A 21,090-nucleotide genomic window follows, 5' to 3' on the forward strand; every position below is an offset into this window, starting at 1 on the left:
ATTGAAAATGTGCTGGTCTGTATGTTTTTACATTACACCTTCACCACATACATGCTACAGCATTGTTCAAAGACATTTACATTGAGATGGTTAATACCCAAGAAGATAAAATCACCTTCTTAGGGGCAAAAGATAGAACTTCAGTTGAAGTCATACATTACAGAGCAAAACATAACTACAGAGATCAACGATTTTTAAAATTCCCTTTAAATGTTCTTGCACATTAAAGCAATTTGTGGAGGCTTCAACTTGGTAAGTGCCATGAAACATTTACACTCTCCCACAGTGAGAACTCAGAAAATTATCTTCCTCTGAGAAAATAGTTTGTTGAAGCCAACAGACAAATAAAGCAAATACATCGAGACCTTTCTAATTGCTGACTGAGTATGCTCCAAAATTATCTGTCAGTTCCTAGGACATTTTTCCTTCTCAAATGAGGGCTGTATCACCATTAAGCCTTACATGTCATCTGTTTTCTGCATCTTTGTTTAAGGGCAGCGTTGGTGCGTTTACTTCCCGCCCTGCTGTCCAGCACTCCTCGTCAGGGGGAAGGTCCCACTGTTCCAGGTATGAATTCCTGCACCATTCCCTTGCCAATCACCTCCAAAACACACACTACAAGTCTCCCTAAAAAGCATATGAAATCTAGCTGTGCTTTAACTAGGGTGCACTGATTCATTCCGAAAACTCATAATTATAGAGAACAAATTTTTTTTTTTTTTTTTTTTTTTTTTTAAGATATGCTTTGGTTACAAATGCTCCGTTCAGAACCCAAAGCTCTCATATAGACAAATATTTGGGTTTCAGTGTATCATTCCAGTTCCAAAATCCTCCACAGTAATTCACACTGATTTAAGACATGTAAATAAAACAAATCTGAATGTTTATGATGGTCCAGCACACTTAACTAATCTTCCTCAGGAAATCCAAACTTCAATGCAACCAAAAGCCACTGATCGTTTTGAATGATGTGTTTGTAATAGCTACTTTAACTAAAAGTTTCATGTAACCTACTTCCTATCAGTCCAGAAGTCCTAGACTGACAGATTTTAGCTCAATTTTCACTTTGGTTTGTTTTTAAAAGCAGGTTTACCAGAGCACTTAACATAGGAAATGCGAGCAAAGTTGGGAATTGGAAAACACCCTCTGAGAAGCATTCTGGCTTTTGCCTTCCCCAGCCTCACTGCACCACATTAGATGTGCCACTTCAACCCTCTGAAGTTTCCCCAACATTTAAATTTGAATATTTGCAAATTATTTGCTCAACTCCCAAGAGGTGTTATGACGGCTAGTTAGTTAACCACATCCCTTTGAACAGAAACAGAACACAAATGTTAGTTGTTACTATTATTATTTTGTTCATTTCATTACAGTAGTTATAGAGAAGCACTGGCTACTTTTAAAACTGTAAAATCAATCTCTCGACTTTTCATTTCTAAATATGTATGTTTATAATTTTCCTAGACATTTACTTTTGAGAACTGAAATCCACTCACAAGCGATCACTGCACAAAATACATTAGATAAAGGAGCGTGAAATTCTCCGTAAGCAGGGTCATAGTTTTGTTGCTGCCATTGAAGAAAACAAAGGAAGGAGTGGAAAAGATCGTTTTCACTAGTAAGATTCTGAATGCCAACTTCAATACTTTAAAATTGTATTTCAAAAAGGAGACAATCCTGTAACTATAATTTAGGATATTTAAATGATGCTTTTAAAAATGGTACAACTACAGCGTAGCCAGGATGGTGGTGTAATTCCCCAATAGCACAACACTAACTGGCCATCTCCACTACGACAGCTGCTGCAAAATGGCCCCAAACCCAGCACAGCTCCCCCGATCTCCAAGATTACCACCACAGGAAGGAGAGCGAGGAGCAGATTGCAAACAGTTATTAAGAACGTAGCAAAAAAATAGCAACACTAAAATGTATTTAAATAAATAACCTTCAAGTACATCTCTTTCTCCACAACTCTCTGTACGTTACTAAAGCTAGTTTTTTCATTTTTCCGTATTTGTTACTAATCCTTTCAAAACCCCTTGTATTCAGCGCACATGAGTAGTTCTGTAATCAATTTCCACAGGATTTAAAATTCCTCTTCAAAATACACGGGTTTGCCCCTGAGAGATGTAAAATAGCCTTTGAAGCATCAACCAATCCATACTGTCACCCCAAGCCTGCAGACAGACTAGGGTTTTGCTGTGTCGTGCAGCTCTCTTGCGCAGCGGCAAACTGGAATTAGGGACGCTCCCGCCAGGTTTGTTTCAGCTATTCAGAGCCTCCTGGAGACGAGTAAAACTCTCAAGAGCAACGTAGGAAAACGGATAGAACCAGGACATTAAATTATTCACAGAGCAGAACCACAAGCAAAATGGAGCCAGGGAGACCAACTGTTGGGAGGTCCCCGCTTCGTCACCCAGACGAGGATGTTTTCCCCATCCTTCTCCATCCCCCTCTTTGCTCAGGTAAACTCAAACGCAAGGACTTTAACATCTCAAAAAGGCTCCAGCATAATATCCTAATATCCAAGATCAAAGTTCTGGTACGCTTTCCTAAGCAACTTGCCAAGAGGTGGGAGAAGGAAAGGACAGATTTCTCACCAGGGAACTGGCCCTGGACCTTTCGGTCGGTAGCTGTCTTGTAAATCTGTCAAGCGCTGGAATATAAATATTGCAAAGTTATTATGGAAAGACAATAGAGTGTCTTAGATGGTAATCGGGCCACGGAGAGATTATAACGTCCACATTATGAGCACTAATCTCTGTGTAGCCTGTTGACGACATGACAATACCTGCACTGTCTGATTAAAAAGCAGGTATCAAATAAATCATTTTTTGCTATTAAAAAATTGTTATTTGGAAAAAAAAACTTTGGAGAAGCCACAGTGATAATAAACAAAAACATCAAACAGAAGGTAACCGGCACAGATTAGCATAGTACCAAGATGCAGTACAGGTCAGCTTCCTCAAAAATACAGCTGGAAAACTCGTCTCATATACGCTTACCCTGAATGACATTAAAGAAAAGCTTCAGTTTTTCAAAACAAACATAAAGCAAATTAAAAAAAAAAATATATATATTCCAAGCTTTTTATTAAAAGTTGAATAAACAAGTTTAATAAAGAACTGCGTGTTGAAAGCACGGGAATAAAGGTGGTGGTTCTTCCTTAATTCTAATTTCTGATTTTCTCTCTGCCCATTTTCTACTCAGAAATCAGGTTTACACCTTTAACACCATGTTCTTCCCCTTCAGCATCAACAGTACGCCTTACAAGACCTTATCACATAGTAGTATAACATTGTGTAACATATTCAGATGAGTTCACATATCCAAATGCCTGTCTAGCTTTCATCTTGCTAATGCTTCTATTCACACCACAATCAGGAATTCTAATGTTTTCCCCTGTAGCTATTTCTTTACATGTAGCAAACTTTAGTTGTTGTTATGTTGACTGTCAGACTCAGCTCCGCTACAAAAAAAAAATATGCTGACATTGAAAACTTGCTTAAAAGCTGTTGGTGAACCAAAATACAAAGGGGGTTAAGGGCTAACTGATAAAGTTCTGGAGATTGGTGTAAAAAAAGGGCTTGAAATGGAAAGCTCTCCATATGAAAGAGATCAAGAAGAGTGAATTGACTTTGTTTTGAGCAGGAGGATGAGAGGAAATATCACAGGATATACAAAAATAGTAGTGTCAGCTAAGTAAATCACATTCTTTGATTTTGTCATTAAGAAACAAGAGGATAAAAAGACATTGAGCACAAATATTTTTCTTATGTACTGCATGACTAACGAGTGACATCCACTGCCACATGATACAAAAGCTTTGTAAGATTTAAAAAAAAAGATAAACACGTACATGGCTACTTAGAACTAGCCACATGCCAACTACAACAGCCCCTCCTCTCCCCTGAGGTGTTACTGCTCACGGCGGAGATGAGGAAACGCTGACTGATGGAGCTGAGAAAGAAGGTCCCGTCGCTATCTCTGACGTTACCCGTCTCTTACATCTGTCCCCGTACGTACAGCACCGACCACACACCCCCTAGGGATGTCACAATCCATGCGCTTCCCTACAGCAAACGGGACAAAAGCGTTACCGAGCCTCTATACCTATGGGCAGTGCCCACTTGCAGGAAAACCTCGTGGAGAAATGAGAACAGCACGAGGGATCCAGGCTGGGCTTCTGCCTGTGCGGCTAACGCCCCATTTTCTGTCCAAGTCTTTAAACACAAGAAATGTTGAACTTTTTCAGGGTGGAAAATGAAGACAGGAAGCAAGCCCGTGGTAGGGTGAATTGCAGTATTTCTAAAAGCTGTTTCAAGAGTCAAATAACTTTCCAAAATTTGAAGTCTCTTGGAACATAAATACTCAATTTGCAACATCAATGGAAAACAGAGAATAAATATTTTGGTTTCTTGTTTTAAATCAGATCCTTACGTTATTTTACACTGATTTCAGGTTTTTAGGCATTAGTCATTTTTCAATTATGAGAAAGGATGATTACAGCTTATTTCATTAACACTGGTCAATCGCAATTGGCATGAAACAACTCTTTTCATGTTTAAAAACACTGACCATGTTAACTATACACTAATTAAAATTTTACAGCAACATCAGCACAGCAAAGTCTCACAGAAATCACTAATACAGTCAAACGAGGGCACAAACCTACTGTGCTTGCACAATAATGTCTTTCAAATTAAATAAACCAGCCCTTTCACATTGCACTTTGAAAGAACCAAGCAATGCTGTAATTAGGATGTGCTAACTAAAATGTTTGTGCAGGTTTAACCTTTTAAATAAAAACAGAACTGCACTCGACACATCCAGGCTGAGTCTGTATTTCCTATTTCCTCCAAAACAGAGATATAACGGCACAGATCATCCTGCCCACAGCCAGCCAGCCATCCACACACACAGAGCCATAACAAGGAACGTACTTGCCCTCTGATTTATAAATTACACGGATGAGCGCACTCAGGAAAACAAGCTAAAACGAACACGCTCTTAATAGTTTCTTTAATTAACACTTGGATTAACAGCCGCCAATCTATCTAGAGGCCTGACAGGACTGCAGTTGGCTGTCTATGTTTTTATTGCTATTTTCTCCCCTTGCACTTCCCCCATCAGAGCTGTGGCTTCAGAACGCTTTTGGGGGATTTCAAGTTTCTGCGGGGACACAGCTTGGGAGCAGAGGCCGCCTCCCGCAGTCCCCCCGCTCAGGTATCCATACGGCTCTGGAGAAAAGCACCAGCTCCCAGCACGGGCCTCGGCAGGAGCTGCACGGTGCAGGGCAGAGCAGAGCTCGCCACTTCACCCCCGTTCATGGCAAACTCACCGCCCGCCTGCTTTTGGAGTCGGGCCAGGCTGCTCCGGTGACATTTCAGAAGGGCTCACACGGGCCGCTTGCAGCGCGTAATCCCTCCCTGTGAGATTATCCATGTCGCTCGGTGAACTCCACCGAGGCCCCGCAACACCCGTGGGCAACGCTGCCGTCCACACTGGTCTGCCTCGCTACCGGTGCTGGGGCTCCCAGCCAGCCTCGGCCACCTCATGGCAAACAGCCGCCCCTGGGGGCTGCCCTCGGGCCTCTGGCCAGCCTCAGCTTTACCTTCTGCCTGCTGCTGACAGGTGCTGGAGCCACGGAGGAGGCTGGACATGGCCATGGCGGCAGGCCGTGCAGATGGAAGTCGATCCCCTCTCCGATTCCTGCAGTGAGCTGCCAGGCCCACGCCGGCAGTGCTGAGACAGTTCCCCTGCGGCTGCATCGCCCAGCCTGGGGGCAGCTGGCATCCCCGGGGCCGCAGGTCCCTGGGCTGCTGATGGCCCGTGGTGGCCTGGGGAGGACGTGGCCCCTGCCGCCCCGGCGGAGCACCAGAGGACACTCCTGGGATGCTTCTCCAGCAGCACAAACTCACTCCGGTATTCACTGTCCTGAACTTCCAGACAGTAGGTCTTGCTGTCCTAAATTTCCAGACTCAGATGTCTGAACATCGGGGTCTGATTTCCACTCAAAGTGAACACATGGATACTAAAATCTAATTTTTACCAAATTACTAATTTCTGGACCATTTCCTAAGTAATCACTAGAAAAAATTGCAGCCTATCTGCTGACAAAACAGAATGGGAAGAAACAACTTGTGGCTTTTGTTCTTGTTTTAAATTACCATAATCAAAGCTGAAATTTCTGGCCTTCCTCACTCATCAAATTACACCCAAATTCATTTTTAAAACCAAACAATCACTTTTTCACTAAAATAAAAAAGTTTGCCAAGAGGAAAGGCGTCTGGCTTCTACAAATGCCTTTGTGTATTACTATCAGTGTGTTAGCGTATTACTTTCTTTTCATAAAGAAGGGTTAAACAGAAGGGGGGAGCACCATTTCAGCAGGTTGGATTTTGGTGTTTTGTTGGGGTTTTTTTTAAAGGAACATACAGAAACCTGGAGACTACTGCTCCTATTAACAAGCTTAGAAACAAATCCTAAATCCTAAACCACAAATACTAAAATACTAACTTTCCCATGTCTCTGCACTCAGAATACGAGACAGCAACCAGTTCCTCTTTTGCTCTGAATTTCAAGAGAAGTTGACAGCTCACATCACCTAACCATTAATTGTTAAGGACAACTCAGGAATACAAAGACATTTCCTTGGATTATGCTGTTTTTAAAAGACATCTCCTTCCATTGCTAAAATTAGTACCAGAGGCATGCGTGTTTTTGGAGGATTTGTTTCTATTGCATTCTCTTCTACTTGACACCCGTAATTAAAACTGGGTAAGTCTCCAACAGATTTTAGTGGTTCACAAAATTCTTGACTTTAAACTACTACATGGGGAACCAGCACTGATGTATTTGTTTTCTTACCAACTAGAATTTATCCTTCCTTAGTCTTTGATTTGGTCTAGTCTCATTTTAGGACCAAGAGGGTGAGTAACTTTTTTTTTTTTTTTTTACTTTTTCCACAAATAAACCGACCAAGATGCAGCAATTTAATTCCCACGTGGAACAATATAGAAAGCTGTCTTCCTTCTGAGTAAGACTGAGGACAAAGAGCCCCATCGCTAAGAAACCCCAGCAGCTGGGCATCAAGGCAGGAGCTGGAATGGAAGGGAGAGGCATGACGGTACATTCACATGGGGAGAAAACAGCAGCGGCCCACGGGAAGGCACACAATGGCCGAGAGAGAGAATGCAACGGGATTTTATGCTTGCTTATGTTATAGCAGCAGCGTATATGCCAACTGTCTCAATCTGTGCATTTGTTTTTATTTACTATTTTCCAATGACTAAAGGCTTCTAAGTAACTTCATACAGTAAATATTCATGGGGTTTCACCTTGAAATGGATTGACGCATGTGCCACAGTTAAATCACATGCTGCAAGTGTACTCTGACAAATGCAAAAGTAATTTTACTTAATGTAGTAAAAACAACCTGTTATATAAGGCAATGAAATCATGAAGTTCTTTTCCTGGTACTAAATATCACAAGAGGTTTTAAGTTTTATTTTCTATCAACACTACTTAAAGTCGTTAAAAAAAAATCCCCAAAACACCAATAACATTAGATTGAATATAAACACTTATTTCATCATCAGTTAATACCGAGTTCAGAGGCCTAAAATTAGCCTTGCAAGCTGCGATGATACTTTGTGCAGATACATACACAAAGGGACATACATCTGCGCACACTGCTCGCTCCTAGGGAACGAGGCTGAAGTGACGAGATTCCTGCTCTAAGGCCAGCTCAGAAGGACAGCGCAGGCAGGGCAGACGGGAGAGAAGCAGTTCAATATGCATCACTGCAGAGAACCTAATTTCCAGGTCCCTGCTGTTGCAGTATCACCCAAGAAGGACAACTTGAATTGTGTTGAAACCGTTGCAATTGAAGAAAGTTTGCTTCCTACTACTCAAGATAACGTAAAGAACAGCATCAACCCCCTCCTTTCTTCGTTTCCTCACTGAACACGTGTAATATGAAAAGATATTTATACCATGTGTGATGCTATCACTATGCACACACATACAGTAGCTCCCTAAGTATGACTGTTAAGAAATGCCAAAAAAAAAAATCATTCTACAGCCTGAAGTATTCTGCACATTTTGCATTGCCAAGAAAATTGTTTTTAAGATTGGCTAGAGAATTTTTAATCTCTTATTCACATTATATTTTCTTGTCTGGTTTTGTGAAGTGAGATAAATGCAGCTCTACCATGTCTCCTTCCACTTGCCTACATTTTAGTGTTCTGTATTTTGAAACGATAGGTTAATTTTAAGCAAACGGGAGAGCTGGATTTGAGGTGGCATGCCCTCCCGCCCCCTCTACCGACAGAGGTCCTAAAGATACTGGGTTTTATCATTAGCATTAAAATCAGCATTCAGACAGCAAAGGTAGGACCTCTCAGTGCTCTTACGGAAGGAAGGCAGGAAGATCTTCACTGGCTGGTCATCATGTGCACACTCCAGCCTAGCTGTGGCATGCATGTGTCTTATTAAACTGGCAGGCAAAAACAAACAAACAAAAGGCAAAACATGACATAAAACCTGAAGCTATGTATGTGCACCGAGCAGGAGGTGTTGCAACAGGAGGGAGAGCGATGGTAAAACACACAGGACAAAGCCACAGCCGACCAGGCTTCATTATCTCCACTGCACATGAAACAACTCATTTATCCTTTCTCAAAATTCAGCAATCTCAGGCACCAATTTCACAATCACTTTAAACTGGCTGGTGCGAGCTAATACTGCCACAGCAAAAAGCGTTCCTGCCCTCTCCCCCAATCCTGACCGCTCAGTTCGAGCCTTCGCACCATCTGCTCTCTCCATAACAAAGAGCAAAACCATCCGTTCAAAGACCTGACAGCCTCACAAACCACAAGCCTTCTTGTGCCAAAGCTAGCAATTAACAGAGCGAGGACTAGCAAGAATTAAAGTGTGATTTGATCCCAGGGAACGGGCTGGAGGCCTAAGCAACTGGGAATGACAAAGGACTGCGTTGTGAGCTGCAGTAATGATTAGTTTGCCAGTTCCTAGAAATTTTAAGGGATACATAAAAAAAATAATTTAGATTTCCAAGGAATTTCACCTGATTGATATCGACACTGCATAAACCGGGCTTGCTTACGCTGCAGCCTGCTTATGTTTACATTTAGTACTGTCTAAAATTATTTTGTTGTAAATATTTCATTTTAAAGAGATTGTTTGGTTACTGGCTACTATTATTATTCTTCCTGGAAGGAAGAGAATGATGGGCCTTGAGCCAACACCAAACTTCTTGAAGTTGATCAATTGAGAACTCCAGCGTGGTTACTTGGAAAACCGACTTTGCTGCTACGGGGGGGTGCACGGAAAGAACCCTGCCATACGCTGTGTGACACCATGAAACCTGCCTTAATGAAGGGAGCAGCAAAATCATATAAAAAGTAGTGCTACTGACTTGTATTTAAGGCCTTGTGTGTCTTTTTCCCAAAGCTGGAAACAAGTGCTCTGAAGTACCATCATGACTGAAATTCCCAGAACCTCCAGAACCACGGGGCAACGGATTTTGAAATCAGTGGATTTTTATCCTGAGCAGCTGCCACTTTGGAGAGTGTCTTATGTGCTACAGAAAACACAAATATATCAGGCAAGATTTCTGGTTTTGGTGTTTTCTTTTTTTTTCCAAGTGGGCATGCTTAGAAGTTCCTCAGGTTTTAGAAAAGTAGAGCAAGTCCAAAATAAAATGGATGACTGAGTACAGAGGAACAACTTGACAGGCTTGTTGGTGCACAATCAAGTGACAGCATTTTATGCCTTGGTATCCACTCCACTTACACAACACGCTTGTTCATACCAGAAATAAAAAATATAACTGCTACCCATATAGCACGTGTGTACACACAGAGAGCGAAGGCTTCTGTATAGGCTTAGGCCATTTTCAGGGACTAAAATCAGAAAAAGACATTTAGAACATTAGATTTCAAGCATACAGCCACAGCTATTGTGGACCACTGCCACCTGGACGACTGGGAGAGGGCAGAGGAAATAGCAAGCAGCCCAGGAGCTCGTCAGGGCTTTCAGCATGTCCTAACTACCTGCCAAGCCTCCAGCCCCCCCCCACCCGTACATTCTTGTGATCACAGAAAAACGTGATGGGTGTGGTCCTAAAGGTCAGTACCCATCCTCATTTTGAACACCGATCGATCCTATGGAGCGCGTGCTGGACTGAGAAAGGAACTGGCCACTATCAAAATTAAATTACACTAGCTGTCATTCTCAATCCATGACAAGCGAGGTATGAGCATCAAGCCTTGCAATACTATGCACATACATAAGTTTATATCATTTCTGTGGCTACCAAAGCAGTCACAGGTATTTTCAGAAGCTGGCTGGTGGATAGCTTTGTGACCCACATGATGACCTTTGTTCAAAGACTACATGGCACTATGACGGGGAGGGCACCAAACTGTGGCGGTTTAAAAACCTTTCCTGTGACCTTAGAGGCCAGGAGAAGGCCAAGATGGCATGCTTCCAGGCATACACATGGTTACGTGTGGCTTGTCAGAGGCTATAAGCCAAAATGAAACTGAAGAAAGTGAGTGCTAGCTAGTCCCATGCCAATGATGAAAAGGGCCAGAGCCTTACAGAGTACTGTAAGGCTTCTCATTATGATCTAGAAAAGTGAAAGAAATGAAGACAATTACTTCACTAAGTCCACCCTAATACAGCAGAACATCAAAATGCTTAGCCTACGAACTCAAATGAAGACTTCAGCCACGTAGTAACAAAGGAGGCACAGCCAATTTTCATCTTAGCAAGGAGAGGAGCCGTGAATTCCATGTGAATATCTATGGACAATAATGAACAGCTCTTAAAACTATCAAAGTATATCACACAAAACTTCTGATCAGCTCAAATCCAGCTCTACAAATAATCCACAAACATCTGAAAGTTTCATGCTCAAAGGTGGAAGGGTGCACTGAAAGGGGTATACCTTCTACCTAACCCACAGAATTAGCTGCAACACACTGCGGAAACTAGGGCTTTTCCCACTGCCAGACACGACAAACAGGTTCTTTGCAACCTGCAAGGTCACACGTGGAGGACATGGCACAATACAACTTCTGCCTGGCGGAGGAAGAAAATCCTATGGGGTAAAAACATAAGAAGATGATCTGGCTAAAAGAGAAGGCTTCCTTTTGAAAAGCTACTCTATATAGAATTGTCAGTTAAAGATTTTCTGACAATCTTGCCAAACAACGAGGAAAAACTCAGTTATGTAGGAACTGCTTCAACTCTCCAGGAGCCTGGTCTAATTGCGTCCTTTACAAACCAGTGTAAAGAGTGAGAGTTTCATACCAACATGGGCAACTCATTATTTGGGGAACAGAGAACAGAAAAGAGGACAAGAATCTCTTGATGATGGCTCTTCTTTCTCTAGTACAACCTGGGGAAACAAGTTAAAATGTAATTGCAATCTTTGTGGCCAGCAGCGCTCTCAGATATTGCAGAAGTTGTATGAGGCAGCAGAATAGGCAAAGTTTATTAGGAATTTACATGTTAGACACACTGATGGCTTTTTTTCTTACATCATTTTGCTATTGTTCAAAGGATTAACCCTGTTGCCCTGCTGCACGACAACTGGAGGAGCATCTACATAAATTATAGAGTAAAAATACTGATTTTTTTTATACAAGCACTACGTTATGGTTTTGTTTCATCAATAGCAGATAACAGGGTTTGGAAGTATTTTGGCTGTTACTGCCTGAGATAGCTAATGATGGCCTATTTAGTCGATAATAGTATCACAGACCTATGTAAAATTTCATGTTATATTTATCTATTTCTGTTCATTATTTTCTGCATTTTTAGAAGATATTTGTAATTGTTTTCAAGTTTCACATTGTTACGGAGCTCTTATAGAGCTGGGTACTGCAAGAGCTAATCCAAAACTGCTACTGAAAAGCTGTTTGAATCTTTGTTACAGGTTGACACAACACAGTATTTAGGAAGCTGAATTGACTTAAAGGCCATTTACATTACTTGGATACAATTATTTAGTGTTAAACTGAATTAAACCTAATGAGGAGCTTAAAAAGGTGGCAGTAATTGTGCTCTTTTGGAAGTGAGTTTCAGCCTGCAATTACTATTTTTTTTAACTTATTACGTAAATCACGTGGTTATTGATTGCTATTCATCAATAAACTTACAGGTTTCATTGTATACAAAGTGTTATACACTCCCTCTTCTGGTAATATCTTAAAAACACAGTTTAAAGACTTTATGTGTATCAAACGTTAGATTTTAAGTGTATCATATTGCCTGGAAGAAAAGAAAAAAAAAAAGCAGTATCATGTCAATACCTGGAAGTTTGTTTTTAAAAAACCAGCAAACTGGTGATCAAAAATGAGTAAATAAATAACAGGTGAAAATTAACTGACATAATGCCTAAGTAAACTAGGTAGCAGCCTACCTACTTTGTAGCTGTGCCTAAAAACAAAATGTTACTGATTTCTTTTAATTTGGTAAGAATAATACTGTCTCAAGTTTTTCCAAAATCGCGACACTCACATACATGCCCGGTTACCATTTGGTGCACTATTGCTGTAGGTGAGAATACAGCTTTCAGAATGCTGCCTACTTTTCCTGAGGCAGCAGATGAGGAAGTTCCTACAAAACACTGCTTTTATGTAGGTCCAGCATGGGTAACTTTCTTCCATCTAGTACACTACCTCCTTTTCTCTCCGTTTGTAAAGAACTGGTGGGCATTCCTCTTACTGCAAAAGCTGCGTGAAAGCTACATGTACATCCTATGCACCTCCTACTCTCTAAAAAAACCCTATTATTTAGAGTACAGAAAATGAGAATTTTAAAATAAACTTAAGAATTCCAGCAAGAAACAGTAAAAGGGATGTGTAAGAAAACAAACAGAAGATGACCTATTAATAAGTGCACATGCATGCATATATCCATCTCTTTCCTTGACGGTCAGTGCCTGATAAAGCCCAGAGAGGTGTCTCAAGTAGGACGCACTGTTGTTCCCCCTGCCCCCCACCAAAATGCGCAAAATCCAAGAATGCCAGGACATTACACAAACCACACTAACAGCATTGCTGCCAAAACATTAAAGAGAGGAAAAACTAGTGAAAAAGCTTTTGTTTGTTTCGCCCTGTTAAACCTCTCCTCCTCTCTTCCACTTTTCCCCCTCAATAGAGGGTAATAAAACCAGCACCATACCTACTTCATTCTCCCTCCTGCAAGGTTATTTTCTCCTGCCTTCCTTATTTAGCTTCCTCCTTATTGTCTTCATCTATTTCTTTTTGTATGTATTTTACTTAAGTTCTTTGTTTTACATTTCCCTTTTTAGCTATTCCCCCGTGTCCTCTCTTTCCCCTCCTCGGACACACACCCACCCACACTGCAAACCACTTAATTCTAGCTGTGCTGAACCAGCCCTGCCAAAGCTGCCATCCTCCTGCCCGCGCTAGCTGGCCGCTGCTGCCCCAGCCAGGTGCTGCACAGCTCTGCTCTGGGAGCAGTGGTATCTTGGCAAAAAGTTAATGTCATTGATGGTTACTGATGAGATTTCCTATCTGTCCTTTGTAGCTGCGCCTGCAGAGAAAAAGAGATTATGTGCAAATCCTCCCCCTTCAAATGCAGCAGTTGTTTGAGAGTCGGCTGGTGGGATGAGAGGGTACAGTCTGTGCAACTTGAAACTATGTGCTTCCATGAAAAAAAAGCAAAAAAACAACCCAAACTATTTTCTTTGTGACAGTTCAATACTCAACACTGTTTTAAAAGCTTCCCAGAATACTCCTCCCTGGAATCACGAAGCACTGTGATGTTCATCTGAGGTTTGCAGTTCTTGGAATAATCTACACAGTTCATGAGAACATACTTCTCCCCCAAAAATAAATGAGGAAGTCCTTATAAATAATTGAACTGCATGTGGTTAGCTTTTGAAATTAAACTACTTCTAACTCCACCCTCCAACACCAAGTTCACATCTCGATGGTTCTGACACATTCCCAACTCTCCTCCACAGCAGAAATCCTGCCCTTTTTTATTCCAATTCAGGCTTCTTCCACCTCCCCAGCTCTTAAACAGGTTGCAGCTTCATTCTTCTGCACTCAGCTTAGGGCTGTGTGCCAAACCCTGCGTGCCCACGGCCTGCCCTCACAATGCGTGCCACCTCCTCTGGCCAAGCTCCAGCTTGGAGGAGTGGCTTAGGCATTAGAAAGAGCCCTTTTAGTTGTGGAGGAAACCTTCCAAGGATGTGGAGCACGTAAGCTGATGCAGAATGGCCTTCCCTGAACCTTCAGAATATCTGAAACGATGGTTATGAGAGCTGTGTTCTGCTCCACTCCAAAATGAGTTCTGAATGATGAAACTTAACATTGTCTTTTAGATCGGCTAACTCCCTCATTGTCAATCATTTTAATTGTAGAGCTGATACGACTATCCCAGCTGGCTTCTTCCAAAGTGAAGCTGTAGACAAATATACTCAACAGCCACTTTTTATTAGAACTACTTGTTCTCTTCAGATCTTACTCCAATCTATTGATCAACATATTAACTTTCCCCCTCTTGCTGAACAACTATTTCTGTAAGCAACAGTGAACACAGCACTGCTTCCTCTTTTCCCACAAAGAAAAATATCTTTGTTTTTCTTTCTTTCCACTTGTTCTTCCCCTGTCAGTGTTTACCTTGAAAAGGGAGCAGTCAGTCCCAGTCTCCAAATACCTAGCAAGGAGATCACCGTAAAGGAGCACGGTTTTCATGGAACCCTTGTATAATTTTGTATGTTAGACTTGTTTTAAATACTTTAACATTTTAGTAAGAATAGAATAGAAAAAATATATTCTCTATCCAGCCAGTAATAAAACACAAGGATTTCCGCATGTAGGCCTTCTGCTATGGCAGAACAGCATGAAAACTCATTCATGCTAACCGAAGGTAAGAAAAGCCAAAAGCACACCAAAGCACTTTAAGTTTGCAATATTTTAGCACGCATGGTGCTGTACGTAGAATAACATCAGTTACACGGTAAGTAGTAAACTGAACAATCAATTTCTTTTTTCAATCTGAAGCTGAACATCACCTTTTTTGTTAGCTGATACTTAAAAATGCTTTATGTCTTCAACTAGAGCTTGACAAATCCACATACCCACAAAAAAGGAGGAAGTTTTACTAGAAAACTGCCATCTACTTCTCAAACAGACTCCCTACACATTCATGTAATAAAGATCACAGCCATTACGCTTACAAAAATAACCTTCTGCACGTGAACCATTTGCGATGTTACAATTAACCACAGTGCCTAACTTTATTGCTCCTTAAAATCTGCATGGCAGAACTTGTTTGAGACTTTAAATCCCAACTAGCACAATTTGGTATTCAGCTAATGGTTTTGGGGTACACATTTCAAAGCCCAAAATATATTTACAGAGTTTCTTTCCAGGTGGTAATACTTTCTTATTTAATGATGCATTATTTAAAAATAACTAAATAATCAGCTGAAACGTTTTTTTTCTGAAATGAATCCTGTGCTGACCTCTGAGCCCATTCCCTTCTGGGAATATGCCAAGATGATTCTTGCAAAAGCTACAGAATTTCACAAATCTCTGCCAAGAAGAAATTAAACTAGTTGTTGCTGGACCCGGAGACTAAGATCCAACTACTGGAATCTGGACTGTGCGAACTACTGTGAGAGGACTGTGTATTTAAACAGAAGCTGCTGAAGCTGCCAATGATAATTTGTTAAATCATATACATTATCTCGAGCCATAACATGCCAAATGCCACCTGTGCACGTTTGGCAATATGCTTGGCAGATTACTCCAGCACATCTGTGACACACCATGTAATATTCAAGTTTTATTCTGGTTATCAGACTACTACAGATTAGCGATACCCAAGAAAATTCCTATGATTTATACAAAACGTTTTCATACTGCTTTGAAAAAAAAAGACATTAGCGAATAGCGGACACTTAATTACTGAAACAAATTGCTTGCTGCGAAAAATATGCAGGCCATAAAGAAGGCTTATCCCTCCAAAACGCAGATGAGCTCTGGCAATCTCCTACAAGAAAGTAGAAAAAAAACCAAAACAAAAAACCCCCCACCAAACCCACAAAAAACCCCAACACAAAACAAAGCAAAAAAACCCTCCAAACAACAACCCCCCCAATCCTCAGGTCCAATAGCTTTGGAACAAGATTCAGTACATTCCTTCCCTTCCTATCTGCTTCAAATGCTGCCTTGTACAGACACTTTATCTTTGACTTTGTAATCCATGCTAAACACACTCTCTATTCTAAACAAGCAACATCTGCTGAACTTCGGAAGAATAAAACTTAAAAATGTTAAATACTGATGTCAGATTTTTCAGAACAATTAGCTGCTACCAAATTTGAGGTAACAGAAAGAGGGTAGGACAAATTTATATTCAATTCACAGTATGTCAGAAGAAACCAAATATGTAACGCTGCACGGACTGTAATACTTCAATTACATATGATATAACATCTGAAATACAACAGCATATTGGCAGGGATAGTTAACGGGTCATTTATCCCAATTAAAATCACAACAAATATCACATGTTCTCTCCAAATCCAAGCACTTTACACCAACACCAAAAAAAAAAACCCTTATGACTAGCCAAAGTAGTAAACCTGCTAACTAAAGTGGATGTGAGAACCGGCTGAGGGAGGAAGGAGTACGGTTATACAGTTAGATGAAGGGGATTCACGAGAGACCTCACACTGACTTGCAGGATGGACCCAAGTAACACAAGTGAACATCTCTTTCTCTACTGCCAGGATCTGCCCTCTGAGTCTCTCCAGCTGAGTATAAGGTTGTGTGATGACCTTCTCTATTCCAAACTCACAACCTCCTAGAAATCACAAAAGGCTGGCACATATGTATTATTATCCTGTTTCCAAATCCTATGCTTCAGCTTTAAACATGCACTGATCGGAAACCGAAATGCTTAAGCGATTCCCCACCAGCTCACAGAGGAGCAGCAAGCAAAGCTCACAGCATTGCTCACCTTTGCCACTGCATGCCAAACCTATGGAAGTTAATCAAAACACTGGGCACAGGTTTTCAATGACTCAACAGCCCGACACACTATCATCATCTCTTTCCAATACGTACTGTATTAATGGTTTTCACAATCACTACATGACTCACAGGTACTCTCAGCTTAAGTTTTACAGGTAGCCTTCATTATTATTGCTGAGAGTTTAACCTCACTTTATATTTATGGAAACCAAGGCACAGAGGAAACAACTCTGCAAAAAACCTAGGAAAAATTAGAAGGAAGAAACCCCACATCTCTCCTGATGCTACTTCCACACCGCTGAGCTATCTCCTCTCCTCTGAGCCACAAAGCAGCCCAGATGGTGCAGAGAAGCATCTCTCCTCAGACAGGAGGCTGATAACCACAGGGAGATGCGATAAACCCATAGAACGTCTGAAATACCAACGAAAGGTCATACGGCCCAAAAACCACGTCACTTCAGGGTTTCCACAAAGAACCTGAAATAACTGTCGCAATGGCTTCCTCAAAGAGCAACCTTTCGGTGCAGCATGGGAACCATATCTAGCACTTTTTCGTGGGAAGGAGAGAGGAGATAAAAGGGACACAGGCACATCCTGCTGTCTGCCGAGGGGGCACTCTTGAGGAGCATGACGGTTAACAATTTGACAGGCAGCAAAGTCATTTTTATTGTAGGAATGTATATATTGAGAGGAAACTGTGCAGGGACTTAAGAAATGCACGCAATTTAAATACAGAGGAAGAGTCTACATGACATGGACATTGGAGAGTCTGGCACACGATCATCCAGAGCACAGAGAAATACTCCAGCCGGAGAAAAATACTGTGTTTTTTCAGAATAGGTCATTATGATAAGTGATCTCAGGTGCTTCACCCACGAGACTGAATGCCTGAACATTATACCTTTTTTCCATCTTTCACCTCTGAATTGATCTTGAGCCATCCAAGGAAGATGCCGATACCATGAAAGTGTAACCATTCAAAAAGCACCAGCAAGAATACTGGCAATAAAGGACTTGAATCCCTTGTCCAGCCCCACAGATGAAGCAGCTGAGATCTGACAGAAGAGAGGATTTGTCTTGAAACAACTCTTCTCGGCTGGCTGGCCTGCTCCTACCCCGCCAGATCCCCAGCATCACTGCCACCCTAGGCCAAGAGGGCAAAACCATTTGAGTGCACTGACAGCCAGCTGCTGTATACAGGCTAGAAGAAATACCACGCGCAGACTTCAGATACCTCATGATACTAGATTGCTTTTAAAAACTAAACCTACACGTGGTGTTATGCATACCAAATACATCACCGAATTTTACAAATCAATGACAGTATATATACCAACAGTATAGAATAAATTATTAAAATGGCAATTCATACTCGAAATGCATGCTTAGATTGTCTCAAAAAGTAGAATTTTGAATTAATATCTCTTCTAGTCAATTAAAACCCATGAAATATAAAGTATCAGTTACATACAAAAATGTGTCATTTGTATCAATAAAGTATTTTACTAAAAAGGTCAAATACTCTGATGAACTACATTTAAATTATTTCTGACTACTTGTGGTCCAGGGAAAAAAGCCAGCATATGTCCTGCAATGCACTTGCAGCCTACCTAGTTAAGTAGTTTATCACAAATATGCTTTGGAAGAAATTAATTAGCTCATTAGGTTTAGCTAATAGTTTGTTTAGCCTTCCTTTGACAGAAGTGACATTTTAAAAGAGCATATTCTACTTCAGAAAACAAAGTCCCACATGACAAGTTTCAAAGAACACCAAGTACAAGTGACACATACCACCAGGAATTGTAGAATATTTTAACAGATTACTATTTCTCTGGTAACAATTAAAAATAACTTTAAAAGACTCTAAGAACATCACGAAGGTGCAGCTTCATTGATGCACTGTAATTTTTCAGAACCTGTTGAAGTAATCTCTCCTTTATCAATCCCTGAAATATGGCCACAAATAAAAGACCTAATTCAGGGAAAACTGACTGTGATGAATCCAAAGAGTGTTTTATTTTCTTGTTATCATGATAGTGTACTTTGTTTTGAAAGAACTGTGTGTTTTGAGGACTTCAGCAATTTCCTTCTCCTGAAGTACACTGTGTTAAAAAAAAAAAACAAACCAGAAACAAACACTGTTGCCTCGTAATCAATCACCTGCCATATTAATCAGCTCTCACATTCAATTTGCTAAAAGGAGGGACAACTGCGTAAGGATTTCAAGAATGGGAAAGCTGATAAAAAGCAAGGAGAGCACTAACTCTACACAAAACCACCAAGTCAGCCTTCTTACCTTTCTGAGGCTATTAGTTTGGCAAACTAAGGTCCTTTAATGACATTCACCCCACCCAAGCCTGTTTTTCTCATCAGAATGACCCCGCCTGTTTCCTCTGCACGCCACAGCCCTCGCCGAGCGTCTTCATTGTTCAGAATGTGCTTAAGAAATACTAAGAATAACCTCGTCATTTCCATCCCCTCCTTCTACATTTCTCGCAAAGCATGAATCTGCCATTGATGTAAGGTTTACATTAGAGAAAGTTTCATGTTTAGAGATCACGTTCCTACGATGTGATACAGAATGGGAACATTACATTAGTATTTATTCTTTCATTTTTGTTAAATATTTTCCATACCTTCATCTTGTAGTTCCCTCTTCACTCTGTCCCTTTTAAATTGCAAGTAGCGCTTACAGAAGAGTTTGAATTAACTTCTCATAACAAGTTTAACACTGGTACAAGCAGCGTTACAACACCCCATGTTTTCATGTCCACGGTCAAGCAGCAATGCCGTACCTATTCAGTTCTTGATCTGCCTCTTCAATCTGCCCACAAGGCTGTCATGCCAACAACTACGATACTGGTTCCTACTGTACGGATACCCGTTTGTCAGTATTTGGAGATCACCTGCTCATTTCAGAAGGACAACCCAAAGCGTCTGCAGATATCCACAGCTCTCCATCACTACCAACCTCAGCCAGTTCCATATTACTGACCTCAAGATGGAAGACTCAATATGTCAACACTCAGAACCGGGTACCATCCAGTCCTCCCCCATAAATTTATTTTTAACTGTCAGAATCAATTTAATATGATATTTTAGAAGGACTTATTGGACATCCCAAACTGATATTCAGTGACAGGTGAGGAATCATGCTGGCAAGGGGTGGACTTGCTCTCAGCTGATACAAAGGCTTATAGCAACCAGAGTAAGAAAAGCTGATGCCCTCTGTTCTTCTGGCTCCCTACAGCTCTGGAGACTTATGTCCACAAAATTATCTTTTTTTTTTTTTAATTTTATTACTACTGCCATCCGCAGAATAACAACCAAACTAGTACGAATTATGTCACAAGACCTATCAGATTCTTCTCCAAGACACTCTGTGCGACACGACTGAAGACATCCAGCAGCAAGGGTAGAGGTATAATCCGTAAGGCATTGTAACACAAAAAACCTTAAGTGAGAGGTGGAAAGGATAAGAAGTTGACCCTCTGCACAGCGTAGGAAGACCCCTTCCCAGTCTCTAGGAAGCAGCAGAAGCGAGTATGCCTTTTCTTGCCAAAGGGCTGGAGTATTTAAGATGCAAGAAAAGTTATCCCTCGTTCTCAACACTAGAAGAGCCTCCCCACCCATACCCAGCATTTTCTATCCTTTTAAACACTGAGGCAATCAGTAGGTGTACTGCGCTAGAAAAAAAAAGGGAACACATACAAATACGCACACACAGAGGGAGGAAGGAGTAGTTCAGAAGATGCTGCTTTGTCCATCTTTTTTATTAGCACTTGGTTAGAAAACATCTCCTGAATTTCTCAAGAAACAAAAAGCTGAATACCCAAAACCTCCTATCCAAATATTGGCATGAAACTGTTTGAGATCAATTTCTAGGCTTGAGAGGAGCATGAAAAAGAAAACCTGCCAACCTCCCCCAGTCAGGTTTGCAGTAACAGAGCACTTGAACTTGCGTAGCACTTCACATTTTCTCAGTCCTCTATAAATACTGTCTAACACCAACCAACACAACAAGAGCTTCCTAGCATAT

At 41.1% G+C, this 21,090-nt stretch overlaps 1 protein-coding gene across 2 annotated transcripts in view; it reads right to left on the reverse strand.

Annotated features, from left to right (window-relative positions):
* The window catches only part of ATXN7 (ataxin 7), a 60,620-nt gene that overhangs the window by 15,978 nt on the left and 23,552 nt on the right, over positions 1-21,090 (reverse strand). The window contains exon 1 of one of the 2 annotated variants that reach the window (XM_019473465.1): positions 5,342-5,418. The exons of the other annotated variant lie outside the window; for it this stretch is intronic. The gene's annotated coding sequence lies outside the window, so the exon portion shown is untranslated. Of the gene's footprint in view, positions 1-5,341; positions 5,419-21,090 lie in introns of those variants that run through there. 2 annotated transcript variants of the gene reach the window in all.

Source organism: Aptenodytes forsteri, unplaced genomic scaffold (genome assembly GCF_000699145.1).
Source record: "Aptenodytes forsteri isolate BGI_AS27 unplaced genomic scaffold, ASM69914v1 Scaffold53, whole genome shotgun sequence".
NCBI lineage: Eukaryota > Metazoa > Chordata > Aves > Sphenisciformes > Spheniscidae > Aptenodytes > Aptenodytes forsteri.